Raw genomic sequence first — 16202 nt, 5'->3', positions numbered from 1 at the left:
AATCTAAAATTCCCGTGAGGTCTGACAGCAGGACAGACTTTGAAACACCTTTTTTTTTTTTTTTCCCCTTTTTCTGCCACATCACCTGGTCATTGAGTTTACATTTATGGTCCAGCCCCTGGGAGCATCAGTTCCAGCTTACAGCAAATCCTTCAAAATATCCAACAATGCTGTGTCCTTGCCCTAAAACCTGCCCAGGAGGAGGCAGTGAGCAGGCTGGAGCTCTCTGCCAAGACACACAGGTGCTGGATTCTGGTTTTCTAGTTGAGAACCACAGTGCAATGGTGCAGCTTCTCCTGGGAAAACTAGAAAAAACCCCAGTATGTGTGGGATGTCCTGTAGGAATGTAAAAACCACAGAATATGTAGTTTGACAAGGTCCTAGCAAAGTTATGGCCCAGATCCACCCTATGACTGGATTTTATAGAGATTTTTGGATGAAGTTCACCTCTCTGCTGGCACAATAAGCAAGACTGTCTGAGATATCCCTCTGCTATCCTATGCTGTAACTGCAATTTTTGCCTTCAAGCTTTATCACCAAAAATCAGATTTTGAAACAATACTAAATTTTAAAAAGTTACAGAAATATTTTACTTTCATTTTGTAAAATCATAGTCTTATGGAATCAAAGCCTTAGACTGATTCTAAAACTTGCAGTGGTCTTGGGACTTTCTTAATAAAATCAATGTATATTTTGAATGAACCCCTTCAGATCAGAAACAGATTACTAGCTAAATTAAAAATAGAGTAAATGAATGCTTTTCCAATTATTATGTTAAGAAAATGATTGGAAATCTCTGGTTTAAGAAGCTTGGGGAAAAATAAACGCTACTGATTTCCACTACTTAAATGAAATACTTAGATCTACTTAACTGAATTTTAATTGTGGAATAATTTTGAAGGCAGAAATAGTTTGAAAAGTAAAATTTAAATAAAGAAAATTTTTTATTTATGATTTCTTTGTATCCTTCTTTACTATTGAGGGTTTGGATTTATTTTAAATTTTTTTTAATTGTTTTTGTCTGGTTTGTGTTTTTTGTTTGGTTTTTTTTGTGTTGTTTTTTTTTTTGTTTTGTTTTGGTTTTTTTTTAAATTAAGATAAGAAAAACACTTGAAATAGCTTAAATCTGATTTGATGTACTATTTCTTTACCTAGGATGATAGGTACCTTCATTATGAAACTTTCTTGAAGATAAAGATCTCTTTATTCTCATGTGTCCTGGAAAAATAGCATGATGAAGAGGGTATCCACAGCTATCTAATCTTCTGAGTGTGTGCTGAGCACCCAGAGGTTTTTATTTTAGTGGACATTATCTGGATTTTGATCTGATAGTAACTGAAGTTACTGACATAACTGTTTCAAACAGGAGTAGGCCCACGAGCAGAGCTGATACCTGAAGAATATCCACGTAAAAGTCATGTCATTAGAGGCAACCAGAGAGCAGGAGATTTGGGGTCACATCTGAGACCTAGATGATCAAAACTTAGGTGTATTTTAAGCAATTTTCCTACAGATAAAACATCTAACCAGAACTACTGAAATGCTTTAGTGAAAATCCAGTAATTCTTTGGGCTGGTAGCCAGCCAAAACCAAGTCCTAAGCAGCTCCCTGTTTGAACAGGTGGTGCAAGACAAGGGATACTTAAAGAAACTCTTCCTGGTCACCTCTTGGCTCTAAGTATCTTTTTTTCCACCTTCCACCTGGCTGTAGGACTGTACTTTTGGGAATGGAGAACTAGCACTGCTGTGGGTGTGAAATGGCAGGTAAGAGCACCCCACGTCAGCTCAGAGGCTCCAGTCAGCTGCACAAGAGCTCTTCTTGGAGAAGGGGCCTGGGTCTCCCTGGGAAGTAATCCACAGCTCCCACTGGGGAGGTTTGCAAAATTCTTTGCTGGGGGCAGCATTTTAACTCACTGACACTGACAGACACCTGTGCCCATGTGCCTCGGATAATAAACTCAGAATGCCTAAACCCGAGTCTAAAAGTCTTTTCAAAAACAGCTTAAGCTAAAATCGTGCTTTCCCTGGGCTCTTTATGCAGCTAATAAAGAAATGCAGGCTGAATTGCCTTCTGGAGAAATATAAGGCATGAGCTGCTTCCTAACAGTTCTCTTGCTGCATGTGCTACAATTCAGAAAATTTGACTCCCAAATTCTGTTCTCAACTAGGCATCTGAACACAGGATGAGGGAATTTGTAGCCACATCTCATGTTGAATTCAAGTTTTAGCAAATAACTGAATAATATTCCACTGTTAACCTTCAGGCTGTTAAGAGTCCTCTACTGCTTGGCATCTGTTATTAGGGGTACTTTCATTAGTGTGATGTTCCACAACAACCAGTGCAGAATTAAAGGTGGGAAATTGCCACCCTTTTGTGAGATTGAGGAGTCACATCACCAGAACAAAACTACATTTAGCAAAACACTACCCTACTCGGTTCAGTATGTGCATGCAACACCAAGATATCATTTGCTTGATATACAGTTTTTATAAATCTGTTAAGCTATTGCTAAGCTGTCAGCTCAGACTGTTTCCTCTAGAGCTCAAAGATCCATGACTGAAAATTATGGGGGTTTTGACTCTATATTTTCCAACAGTGGGTCCCAACCATTTTTCCTTCTGATGCACTTTAGTCCCTTTTATAGTCAGTGAATGATTATCTGAAGGTACTGTGCAGTACCAAAATCTTCCCAGATACAAATAGCCAATTATAAAATGCAACTCAAGGTTGAATAAATTCTTTACTGACCCCGTAGGTGAAAAAGTGATGGCCAGAGGTGGGGGTTTCATTATCCAAATCATTATCACAGCTCATATGACTCCCATGCTAATGCCCAGCAATTAGTCTGCTCAGATTTTCTATGAGAAATTTTCTGTATGAACCTAACAAACTATATCCTGATCACTTTGTTCCAGCTTTCCCAGACAGAGACATAAACCCTCTGAGTGACCATATATCTATCGATTATGAGCTTGGACAGACTTAACACCCACACAATAATAAGAATGTCCAAATAAGCATTAGGATCCAAGGCAGATCAAGCATGCAGCAATTGTACCTATCAGCCTCATTAGCTACCCCTGACCATCCTTCATGCTTCACAGAAGTGCCTTCTGCATTTTAAAATATTGTTAATGGGGAAAAAACGTGTTTGGGATCTCAAATTATTGCTTCTGTGTAATGTTTTTCTAATGTGTTTCCATGAGCATTGGAACAAGCTGTTCATATACAATTTGGGCTGCCCTTCTAAACCATCAGACCCACTCCTAAACAGCACAATGCTGTACCAGGTATGTCTTATACAAAATAAAAAGTGCAACAGAGAAATGCCTAGAGATAACAACTTTTAGAAGTTTTATAAGTTGCACTGTTTGTCTTCCTCCACCAGAGGATGCCTTCCATTTATTCTTGCCTCCCCCCCCCCCCATGGAATTCCCACCATTACCATCCCTTCCAAGAGTCCATATGTGAAAAAGATGAGTACTTCCCTGTAGTCCTTGTGCTTTGATAACTGAGGAGTCTTCAGGGGCAGAGTTTGTCTCTGTTGTCCATGAGCCTGTTTGAGAGTGCAAATGGAAAATGACCCTTATAACGGATCAAGAGACAGCAATCACTTTAAAATTCCAATGTTTTGACACTTAGCTTTTCATCACACTAAAACAAGAAGCAAACTTATCAAGAAAATGATACAAAATAGTGTGTGTGTGTATTGAAATACTTTCTTTCTTGTTTTAGGAAGTATTCATTAAGACAACAGATCCTGCCACGTACTGGTCAGCATACTGTGTCCCAGGATGTACAAAAGTAGCATGCAGAGAGATGGTTTTACTTTGTTGTTGTTATTTTATACACACACACACACACACACACACACAAATATATAAAATACATACATTTATTTATGAGTGCACATGTGTGTGTATCTCTTTCTCTCTCTTTCTATATATATATCTCCCCAGGAACATTTTTACCAGATCAAGAACTTCTAAACCTCAGGCCTCTGCAGTAGTTGCCAGGCTACAGATCACCAGAGTCCTTAACTTTCACTGTACCCATTTCAGCTCCTACAAAACAATATACTGCAACAACATGAAGGGGAACATTTTTCAACAAAATTTCAGCTACCTTTAACAGAATAGCTTCTGTATCTTTCTAGATATTGCCATAGAATACGAGAACCTAAATACAATAGAAAGTGTTTCTGACATTACAAGACCATAAACAGGACAGTGCAGCATGAGGAATGATGCCCTAAACCAGAAATCAGACTATTATTTTAGGTATTATACATGGAAGTATCCCTTCTGGTCTACCTCCATTTGTAAAAATGAACTATTCCAATGCCTGCTTTCAACCTGTGATCCTGCCTTTGTGCCTATTGAAGAGCTATAATTTGGCAGGTCCTTTAAACTGGGATCCTAACTGGCCGTGCTTTATGGCTGCTCCCTTCAAGAGGCAGCTCCAAAAGGAAGAGGAGAGAGGAGCCTGTCAGTGAAATACACTTATGGCTAGATCTGGGATACTCTGTGATATAAGTTTACTGAAAAATGAAAACAATCTCACAGAATATCATTGAGCACAGCAAATGAGCCATGAGAGATTTGGTAGGTAGAATGAAAGGTAATACAGTGCTATAATAACTCCAACAGCTTAAGGACAGCCTGTGAACTGAAAGTACATAACAGCTTTAGTAAACACAAAGTTTGGATGTCAGGAGAGGTCTAAACTGCAGTCCTTTGAAACAAAGGCATGCTTCATCTTTTATTAAAAGTTTGATCTCCAGCAGCAGACTTCAACTTTCAGAACTGTTGCTGATGGTGAAAATAAAAAAAAAAATGAATTACTTTACACATTCACAGAAGCCAACACCCCTCCCCCAGTTTTCCTCTTTCATTGTTGCTCAATATATTTGACTATCAAAAACATCAGGATGCCTTCTGCTTGAGAAAGACTCACTATTGACTAACTGTCTTTACTTAATGCCTACCACACGTACACAGCAAGAGAAAAAGATTCACTTAAAGAGAAACAGTATCATGCCCCACTCCACTGTGCTGTGTCTCCAGTGACTAAACTGAATACTGGCACATGCTCTGAGGTCCACTTTTTTTGTAAAATGCTGAGGGCAAGCACCATTTTTTTCCACAGACAGATACTGTATATTGTCTTTTTCCTCTCCCTTTCCCACTAACAAGCAGAAGACACCCTGGGAAAACATTCTAATTCTGAATACCAGAAGTCAATGAAGTAATTTCAAATTTATTTCAGAACTAGAAAAGGATAAAGGAGGGCTACACACCATCTGAAAACGAGGACAGGTACTGTCAACATCACCCCCCCCTAAAATAAGTCAGGTTTGAAAAAGTACTTGCAAACAAATAACTGCATATTACTTGCTGGACTAGTGGTTTCTAGAGGTGTTCCCAGTCTGCTCCCCTTAATCCAAGCGCAGAAAAAAGTAAAAATAAAACATTTTCTAAAGCTCAGTTATAAATTAGGAGCTTTCAGACAGCTTAGAAGGGCCTGTTTGCAGAAACTCATCTCTCATAAAAGGCTTGTTGCAGCTCTAGGGAGGAGTAAAATAGCTGCTGATGACATTCAAATCATGATCTGTCTTCTCAGTCATTAATTTTAAATATGATTCATACTCCATTATGCTCTGGAAACCAAAGAAATTATCCTTTATTGTGTCTAGCCATTTTTCATCACTATGTACTCATAATGACCAATTTTACTCTTCCCTTCTGGTATGTGCTCGAAAATGTGCAAAAATTAACCCCGATATTTACATTTGCCTCTAATTCAGCTTCATAAGGTTTTCACAGTGTAAATACATATTTATACAATAGAACAGGATTATTAGCATCCAACATCTATAAACAACATTAGCCTTTAAATTGCTTAAATATTAGGGTTCATAAATTAGAAACAAGTCTGGGTCAAACCTAGGGGAACAAGCACTACTGAGCTTTTTCCTAGTTAAACACAAATACATATAAAAATATACATTTGAATGGCTGTCTAAATCCGTGTGCATTTTAATAATCCCAGAAGTGAAGTCATATAATGGATGGGTTTGTCATCCTCCTTTGCAATATCAGTGAATTTTTAGTCTTGGTTTGATTTGGGTGGGTTGTTTTTTTTTGGAAAGATAGATCACAGACAGTGATTCTGAATTTTAAGTTTTCGAAAATCCAAATGCAATTCTTTGTTTCAGCTGCGTGACTTTGGACAAAGCACTTACTCTGTGGCTCAAAATGCCACCCGTAAAAAGGAGGTTTTCATTATGCATTTCCAAACAAAATAGATGTGCTGCATAAAGCTGAGGCACCACTTTCTTCACGTTTAAGAGACAGGGTACGTGCTGTGCATCCTCCTACCAGCACCCAAGTCGAGGCAAAGTTCTTCCTCCAGAGCCTGTATGAGGTGACATTACTCTGCTGTATCTCTCATTAATCTTTATTCACAGGGTGCATGGTAGTGGAATACTGTTTTTAATGTGCCTCCCTCTTTTCCCTGTCCCAAATTCACTGAGGAACCACAACTGGGAAGCACAACTCTCTCTCACTACAGTATTACTCAAATAAATAATGAGATAAGATCACTGAGTTAAGTCTCACAGCACAGAGTCTAGTTTGATAACTATCTGATGGATTAGGATGGAGAACTAAATAATACTTATATTCACTATTCATTAAATAGTAGTTGAATAAAAGCAGTAGGCAAGGCATGACATGCAGCGTCCTCAAAGACAATGTAATTTTCATTCCCACCTGTCCAGCATAAGAGTTCATGGGTATCAGAGCTTGAGCCAATTGTTTATTATGTTTATTAAAAAAAAAAGGAAAAAAAAAAAGGCAAGCCTCATCACTCTTAAGATAATGGTGATGAGTGGTGGTCATAACAAAGCTTATAAACTCCTGGGGTTTTTTCTAGAGTAAGGAGAATAAGGAGTTATCCCGACCAGTGAAGAAGGATAGTAAATGATATTATGCAGCTCATACAGCTTGTCACACGTGAAGCAAATTCCCCACCTCCCATGAGTACGAGCTTCAAAGAGCACATTTTCACTTAATCACTAAGATTCAATGTTAAATTAGGTTATTGATGGATTGCAAGTAAATGTGAGATTTGAAGTGGAAAAGCCAGCAGCATCTGCAAAACCTTGAAAGTACTCCAAGAAAAGAGGGATGAAATGTGGGGTGTCTGTGTCAAGGTGTTGGCAGCATGGGGGGGCTGCTCCTCTGTGAGAAAAGTTTAGGGGCTACCCTGTCCTGGACACAGCCAGACCCACACTGGATCTGTCATGGGACACAGCTGAGCCCATCAGCCAGACTGGTGGCACTGCTGGGAAAGCACAGTAAAGAAAGAGGAGAAAATGCTAGATAGGGAGAAAAGGGAACAAAAATGGTGTGAGAAACAGCCCCGTGAGCCCCAAGGTGAGAGAAGGAGGAGGTGCTCCAGGAGCAGCCTGCGGAGCAGATCGACACACTGCAACCATGGAGGACCCTGTGGTGGAGCAGGTGGGTGTGAACCAAAGGAACTGTGGCCTGAAGGAACTGAAGCAGGTTTATCCTGACAGATTGCAGGCTGTGGGAAGGACCCATGCTGGAGCTGGGGAAAACAGAAGGAGCAGCAGAGAGGAGCTCTTTTGAATCCACCGCAACACCCATTCCCCATCCCTCTTCCATGGCTCAGTAGGAGAAAGCAGAGCAGCAGAGAATGAAGTGCCTGGGAATAAGGGATGGGGCAGGTGTTTTTGTTGTTGTCTTTATTTCTCACCATCCAAATCCAATTTAATTGGCCAAAAAAAAAAAAAAAAATTCCCCAAGCTGAGTCTGTTTTGCCTGTGGCCAATTGATGGATGGTCTGTTCTTACCCTGACCCACGAGCTTTGCCACTCTTCCTCCTCCCCCTGTCCTGCTGAGAGGGGGAAGTGAGAGAGTGGCTGGGTGGGTGTTTGTCCCTTAGCCAAGGTCAGTCCATCACAGCAGACAACTAAGTTTTAAAATTGATCCTGTGTAAAGTCCCGAAAGATCTACACAAATTCTGAATGTGAAGGATACACGGAACACTAACACCTATAGGATCAGGTGAGGGAGCTCATGAAAAAAAGGCAGGAATTCTTAGAATCATTACAAAGGTTATTTAATTAGCCTGCTCTCTATTCAGCTTTTTCAAAATGTATTTGACAAGATCCCTCATTGGCAATAAAGTGATTCTAAGTCATTAATTGGTTCAAAGTTTCGTTGCCAAGAGAAAGAGATAATAAGACTAAGAAGATGTACTCAAGAGAGAAAGATGTTGCTGGCACTGTGGAAAAAGCAGTTCTGACAGCATGACATTTGGCATAATTTATAAATTTTCACTCTTAAGCTCAAAATTACTCAATAAAGCAAGTTGTTTCATAATTCAGTTTAAATTTCATCAGTACTTCAAAATTGATGAATTTTGTCATTTAACCATTATACCATTTATTTTGAAAAACAGAAAACAAACTCCTGAAATAGTCATTTTGAAGCAAAACTAAATTATAATTTCATTCCAAGAATGTTTCCATGCTATTGACATTGTTCTCCCTAATTTTCCTCCCATGTATGTGTTTGTTCCATCACAAATCTACTTAAATTCAATAAGCATGCCACACCCTTTCATCCAAGTTTAGTTGAGTCTAGGCAATTGCAGTTCTTCTAACAATAAATTTAAGAACAGAAGGCTACTGTATGAGGCTGCAAGTTTGTTAGAAATTAGGAGCAAGGACCAAGGAATTATTTTAAGATAGTCTGCAAATACAAAAGTCAGCATACTAATAACTAGAAGTGCATTAACAACTGCATGAAGCAACCAGAAATAAGGAGAAGGACAGAAGAAACAAGCAGCTTGAATCACTCCAGCAAAGTTAAGGAGTAGACAATTCAATGGAAAAGCCTGAATTTTGTTCCTATTATGTTCAGCTTCCTCTGCATTATTATAGATTACACTCGTTTATATCAGAAGATGACTGATCCATAGTGCATTATCCTAATGGAAATACAAAGGCATCAAATACTGGCTACTTAATAAAGGAAAAGAAAGGTAAAACCATGTAGTTTTCTATGGCAGTCGTTCTAATGAGTTTACGTGATGCTGGCCAGTACAATAATTAATTCCCATTCAATCTTTCATTTACCCTTGCCACATTTCTCACAATTTTGTTTTTAAAAAGGTGCTTCCAGCATTTGAAGGAAAACATATTTTAAGGAAAATATTGTGTTGAATATATCTTAAATAAATAATCCAAATCTTCACTTAAAATTGTTCCCATTTTGACCTCTGACTTGTCAGACAATGACTAATAAGCAGACAAGCCATCTGTGCTGCCCAAGTAATTGGCTGGCACCTAAAAGTCCCCCATCCTTTCCCATCCTACTGTGACATCTAACTTGCTTAAAGTCAAAAAGCTTGGCCTCCTGAACACTTTGTGCATTAAATCAATAAAAAAAACACTACCAGAACAATAAGCAGCAACCTGTAGAAACAAATAAAGACAAGTTAATTGCTGAGTAGAATTTCTGAGATGGAAAAACAGTATGAAAATTTTGTATACACAGTCTCATAATCATTTCAAGAGGTAGAGACAAACTGAAAAGCAAACAATCAATGTACTGTATAGTCACTTTCCCCTCATCCTTTTTTTTTGTCTTGTCTCAAAATGACTGATAAAATTAAAACGAACACAATTAAAGCAACACAACGTGAACCCATGAAACTTAATATCCTAAAAACAATTCAGCATGTCCGAACAAGAAAACAGTAAAGGCTAAAAGTTAATCTAATTATAACCCTTATGACCATTAAGTTATAGATATTTGCTGTGGTTCTTTACAAAGCTTTAAACGTGTAATTTAAGAAAGTATTTTTTTTTCCTGGAAAATGGCTGAGAAGACTGGTGATAAGAAATTAAAATGAACTATATAGAAGTGAAGGTATGGTATCATTTGATGCAATTCAGCTATTGAAATTGCCTTAGTATTGGTAGCAGTTAAAAACCACTTTTCTTAAATGATCAACACGTATTTCCAGAACTATTTTGGGTAATATGCACAGTTAAGAATAATGCTGAAATTCTTCTGTGAAGCAAGTCAGGAAAAAAATATCGGGATAGTCATTTCCTAAGTGTCAGCAGGGTCTTGGCTGATTAGAAGGCTGCACACTGCAAAAATTGTCGTGTACAGAAACTGTAAATGGGGCTCCAGTTCCCAGAAACTGTAACCAGAGAACCAAATTCTGCACTGGTTTGCATTCAGTAGATTATACGGCAGAAACATAAGACAGAATATCTATATATGCAATACACTAAACCTGTTACAAGTTTCTTGTACTTTATTCTTCCCTTTTATACTGTTCTTTGACAATGACCACTTTTGAAACAATATTTAATTTGTGAAGCACACAGCTCTGTAAAAACAATGTCACTGGTTTGATTTTGGATCAAACTAGTGAGATAATCCTACCTCAACCTTGAGCTGGCCCTGTTCCTGTTCATTGTATACTCAGCTTTGGCTTAACTCTACCTACTTTCATATTAATGGAAGTTTATCCATGTCAACAAACAAAAACAGATCTTTTTGCTTCACATGACTTACTAACAAAAAACCCTAAAAGAACCCCCAACCAAACTAAACCAACCAACCAAACAAAAGCACCAGAAAAACCCAAATAAAAAAGGCTGCTAAATTCTCTGTACTTACAGTATTTCTCATGCTGTTACTACCATGTACTGGAAACTTTTGAAATGGCTAAAAAAGACTTTTTTTTTTCAGGAAAAATATTATATATAATCTTGAAAAAAACCCCTATGGGTAGCATAGAGGAAAAGCCCTCTATTTTTTTTTTTAAATATATTATTGTGGTTGATTGGCTCTATTTGTAGTTTATTTTGATTCCTGTAAAAAGGGCTTAAACTGACTTCAAAACATTTCTGCACTTCATCTGCACTGAGGTCATACAGAATCCTCTGTAGTGCTTAAATTGAAGCATTTTCATGTGGGTTTTCACCATTATGTACTTTACTGAGTGGGGAGTTTGTTGTACAAGAAATTGAGGAGTTTTTTCCTAGGCCGTTGTTCAGGTTCTCTCCCTTTGACAGGGACTGTAGAAGGGCCTCAGCATAATGGATATTAAGACAGAGCTATTTTCTGATGAGTCTCCTACACACACTAAGGAAGAGCAGTCATTTTCTATATATATTTGGTTTGTATATCCTGGAATTTTCTTACCAGACTTCTCCATCATAAAAGAGATAAAGGAGGTGATTGTCCCGCTCTGCTCTGCACTGGTGCATCCTCACCTTGAGTACTGTGGGCAGTTTTGGTACCACAACACAGAAAAGGCATGAAGCCTTTGGAAAGTGTCCAAAGGAGAGCCATGAAGGTGGTGAAGAGTCTGGAGGGAAAACTGTTGGAAGGGTGGCTGAGGGCACTTGATCTGTTCAGCCTGGAGAAGAGGAGGCTGAGGGGAAACCTCACTGCAGTCTTCAACATCCTCATCAGGGGAAGCAGAGGAGCAGGTAGCAACCTCTTCACTCTTGTGACCAGTGACAGGAATCCAGGCTGGAGCTGAGCCAGGGGAGGTTTAGGTCGTTTATCAGGAAAATATTTTCACCCAGGGGGTGGTTGGGCACTGGAACAGGCTCCCCAGGGAAGCGGTCACAGCACCAAGGCCGACAGAGTTCAAGAGGCCTTTGGACAACATTCTCAGGCACATGGTTTGAGTGTAGAGGATGGTCCTGTGCAGGGCCAGGAGATGAACTCGATGATCCTGGTAGGTCCCTTTCAACTCAGCGTATTCTGTGATTCTATGAAAATTTTGCCACTCATAAATACATATTTCAACTCGCACGAGGGAGCCACCAAAAGTTTTGCCACGTGACAGTGTCTTCAGAACTAAATAAGTGTCTGGGTTTAGTGTTAAGAGACATCTGTATTACTGTAAGCACGGTGTGGTGAAGGCCACAGTTCTGAGGGGGCCCCTGGTGCCTTGTGCCTGCCACCTTTGGTGTGCTCCCTGCCACAGGTCCTGTGGATCAGCTCCCAGTCACACCTCCCACCTCCACACCTCTATTACCTTCTGATGGAGACAACTGGCACACTCTCATCTTCCCAAATGCTGATGCAAGTCCTCCTTGCCCTTGCTTCTTATGCATGCAGACAGCTGTACATCGGAATGAGAATACCATAAAGATACATACATTACATACACAGGTATATAAATGTAATCTCTGTAAAAGCAGTGGTGCAATTGCCTTTTATTTGGCTTTAAACGGGAATTCTGTAATGTAGTTGCAAATCTACCGCTCTTGGCAGTGCTAAAAATATGTCATTTGGATTAAGTAGTTTCAAGTAGAACATTTTATAACTTAAATAATATTATTTTTATTCAAGATCCCATTTGGTTTAATGCAATTTGTCTGAGATCATGCACTAATTTCTGTTCTTAGCATAGCCTTGGGGAGATAAAAATATTAAATACAGCTCTTTGTGGGTTTAAAAAAAAATTGTCTTGCCATACATAGAATGGATTATCACCACCCAGTGAGCTTATAGCATTCATGATTATATGTGCAAGAAAAATACCAAAAGTATCATGTAACAGGCTAGACTATATTCTGTATAAGTAGCTATTGAACTGTAGCCAGTATCCCAAAATATTGCCAGGTGCTCATTTTCTTAACAGCTGGAGTCTTTTGGTCAAGCAAGTTGCTTTCTTACATCTAGCAAAAGTTATTGCAGTAAGTTGTGAAATTGAAAGTTTAATTTGAGTCACTAAATTGAAAAGCTCTATTAATTCAAAGTGTAAAATACAGAGTAGTCCAAAGGTAAGAATGAGGAGTCAACTGCACACAAAAGGACTGTCAAGTTAGGAACTTGCATGGATAGTTTGATGTTTACAAATTGGATCTTAATATAATATGCAATTTTGCCTTCATTTTCCATCTTTGTTGCCTTCATGTGAAAGTAGTGACTGGATTCCTAGTGTTATAAATGCAAGCCAAATACCTTCTGGAGAACTTATTTTTGACAAATTTATATAAAACCTGTTGAAAAATTATCTCAAATCTCCACCTTCTGTTTAGCCCTCTGTTTAACATTTCTACCTCTAGTGAAACTTAACAGCAGAAAGAGTATTGGTAATTCTTCCTGCCAATCCATCAGAGTCTTGGGTTTCCTCTATAGAATGAAAATACCAGGCTTATTGCACAGTTTCCAAACATATTAGACTGACTCCATGTCTTTTATGAGTTTCCTGTTTGCTTCTGACTGGTAAAATCCAAAACAAACTGACTTTTAATTGTAGCCTTGAAACTTAGAAATGGAAGGTAGAAAAATAAGTGAAAAAAATCATCTACTGAAGAAAGCTGAGGGCAGTTCTAAAGTTCAAGAAGCTTTTCAAAAAGGTAAAATGAATGTAATCTTTATGAGAAATAGCAATTTTATTCTGGGCAACTGCAGTTAAAACATGAGGGGTTTAGCTGGAAGAGTTAAGAGCCATATGCTAAAAAAATTGTAAGAAGAAAATAGTAATATAGGGAAAGGTTAACATCTTGACATTAAATTATGGGCTTCAATAAAAATTATGATATATTTTTACATGATCAGGCATAACTGACTACTATGGCAGGTAATGAAGTTAAAATGAAAAGACTTGTTTCATCTGTCAGTATCTGGTTGCAGCAGAGCTCTGCAAGAAACTTAATCGTGTGGGTCTTTGAACTGAGTTAAACTGCTGAGTGAAATAAACCATTTTTGCTTTTAAAGTCTCTGTTCTAGAGATAAAAGTATCATGTTCAGACTGGTTTGTTTGGTTCAGTAGGACAAAAAAATTTATTCCGAGTTTCAGAATAAACTTCATTTTTTATGACCTCTTCTACAGGTTTTTTAATTTTGTGTTTTCATTACTGAAATTATCAAATTCATATATGATTAAGTGCAATGCAGTCCTTAAACCACATAAGTCAATCTTCTATGAGTTGCAGTTTAGACCACTTTTACCTTGGAAAAATGGTTTTCTAGAAAAATATGGCATTAGTGTAACCATTAACAGTAATTTTATAGATTTTTTTTTTGTTAAGTCTTTAAAACAGCCTTTTTTTTTTTTTTCCCAGAATTGACTAAACAGATTAAGCCATGGGAGCTAAATTCCTAACTTGTTAAAGATCCTTGAAAATCTCTGTTGGTGTTCCTCAGAATCATTATACACTTAAATTCCTTTGGGAATCTGAATAATTCTTTCTACAAATATCTATACATGATTGATTTGATGTAGAGGAAAAGTCTCAGTGCAGTTTCTGTACAAAGTTGTTTTCACAAGCCTGTTTGGCAAAAGCTACGCCTTCCAAATCTCCTGTATTTTTAAAAATTGTCCCTCAGCTTTCTTGTTGCTGGGAAATTGTTACGAAGAAGCTTTGTACTAGTGAAGCTCATTTTTCCATTGTCAGGGAAATAACTATATACTGGTATTAGGCATATTGCTTCCACTTAGCAGATTTCCTGTTTATATTACTGAATCCGCAGTCAAGATCTTGTTTTTAATAAACACTTAGAAAACTAGAATGCAAAACTATTTTTCCCTGTGCATCATACATGTAAAATATACCCTATATATATACAAATATAAAAATATATACTTCTTCTTGTAACAGATCAGTGAACCAAGTTCTTGTCTCTAGTTTTGCAACATTACGATATCATGAAGACTTTCACTCAGGGAAAAAAGAAAGGAGTGATTTGACTTTACATGTATATTTGTGGCCTGTTAAACCATGTTTGCCAATCCGTTCTTATTGAATAATTATTAAGTACATTTTAATCATTGACAATGGTCTTATCACAACATATGCATTAGACATACACTTATGGTATCATATCACATCTTCAGTAGGAATTAATTCTGATATGCCAAAATGTTTTCCCATAGGACTAGTATCTGTGAGTTTTCAACATTTTGTTCAAATAATACTTGTATTGGCTTTTATGAAACTTAAAATAAATCCTTTTTTTTTGCAGTATTGTCCTGTATTTTTCAACTGGGCTTGACTTGCTTAAGGTCTGAAAGTATCTTTTCTGCTAGCTGCAAAAATTGATGCTAAGGCTTAAGGAGCAGAACTCTAGGAAAGGTGAAGAGGAAAGCAGAGCTAGAAGTCAGCTGAATCCTTTTTTTTCCAGATACTTACAGATAAGGAAGGAGATGGGTGAGACGCCTCCAAAAAAATGTATCCTAATGTCTATTTCGAATTATCAAATAATCCATTCTGTCGTTACCTGCAATGCTGTGGAAACACAAGAAAGGAAGGACTGGTGATGATGACAAGCACACCCTGTGAATAAGTTGCTCTCTGAGTGTTCTGCCAAGCTCCAAAAAGGGCCAGATTGCGGGAGCTGCAGGCTGTCTGCTTTGTAGGTGACAGGTACCCTGAAGAGGACAAAGTCAAACACTGCAGCACATGTAGGCCAGAGGTGTGACATTGCTGGAGATGTTGTATGCATTTTGTGACTCTGACAATCTCAGTGACAGCAGGCTGGAGAACAGAAGTTATAGGTTTGGGGAAAATTTCCAGCAACAGTCACTCATATTTAATAAGGCGATAATTCTACTTACTGTAGAGGTCTCTCTTCTCCATTTTACAAAGAACTAGTAATTCTATGTTTGTATAATTTTTCTTTCCAGCCATATGATACGTAAAAGGGAATTATTTCTTTATATATTTTTGTTTGCTAAAACAAACAAAAAAAAGTTTGAGTTTTACAGGTTTGAAAAATAACCCCCCTAAAAGAAAAATATTAAATGTCTCGATTAACTGCAGGATGATAAATAATTTTTATGTCAGAAGATATTTCTATCCAAAACATCTTCTGAGAAATAACTTTTTGAAAAGAAAAAAATACTAGGAAGTGCTAGGACAACATAATCAAAATGCTCCAAGTTCTTTATGATCATACTGATTATACAGAGGTGATGATCAGCATTCAAGAATTAGCAGAGGAAGCTAAAGAATAAAACAAGACTTTGTTATGCCCTGCTATTTTTGCATTATTTATTGTTGGAATCAAGAGAAAGATAATCATAAATGGGCATAACCCATTTGAATGACCTTCACTTTGCTGATGACATTAATCAGTAGCAGAAATGCCTGGTTTTGTTAAAAAAGGCAAAAGAAATACATG

General features: G+C 37.7%; 1 long non-coding RNA gene across 1 annotated transcript; it reads right to left on the bottom strand.

Moving 5' to 3' along the window:
* Positions 1 to 1142: 1142 nt before the first annotated feature.
* On the bottom strand, positions 1143 to 15286 carry LOC120322570. Its single transcript, XR_005562346.1, has 3 exons — positions 15212 to 15286; positions 12106 to 12192; positions 1143 to 3556 (listed from the first exon to the last, which is right to left on the bottom strand). It is a non-coding gene; the product is annotated as an uncharacterized LOC120322570 (long non-coding RNA).
* Positions 15287 to 16202: the final 916 nt, after the last annotated feature.

This window comes from Pipra filicauda, unplaced genomic scaffold, assembly GCF_003945595.2.
Source record: "Pipra filicauda isolate LSUMZ 115617 unplaced genomic scaffold, ASM394559v2 scaffold131_size2509542_pilon, whole genome shotgun sequence".
Lineage (NCBI taxonomy): Eukaryota > Metazoa > Chordata > Aves > Passeriformes > Pipridae > Pipra > Pipra filicauda.
Note: the sequence above shows the minus strand (reverse complement) of the source record. Positions and strands in the feature narration are given on the sequence as shown.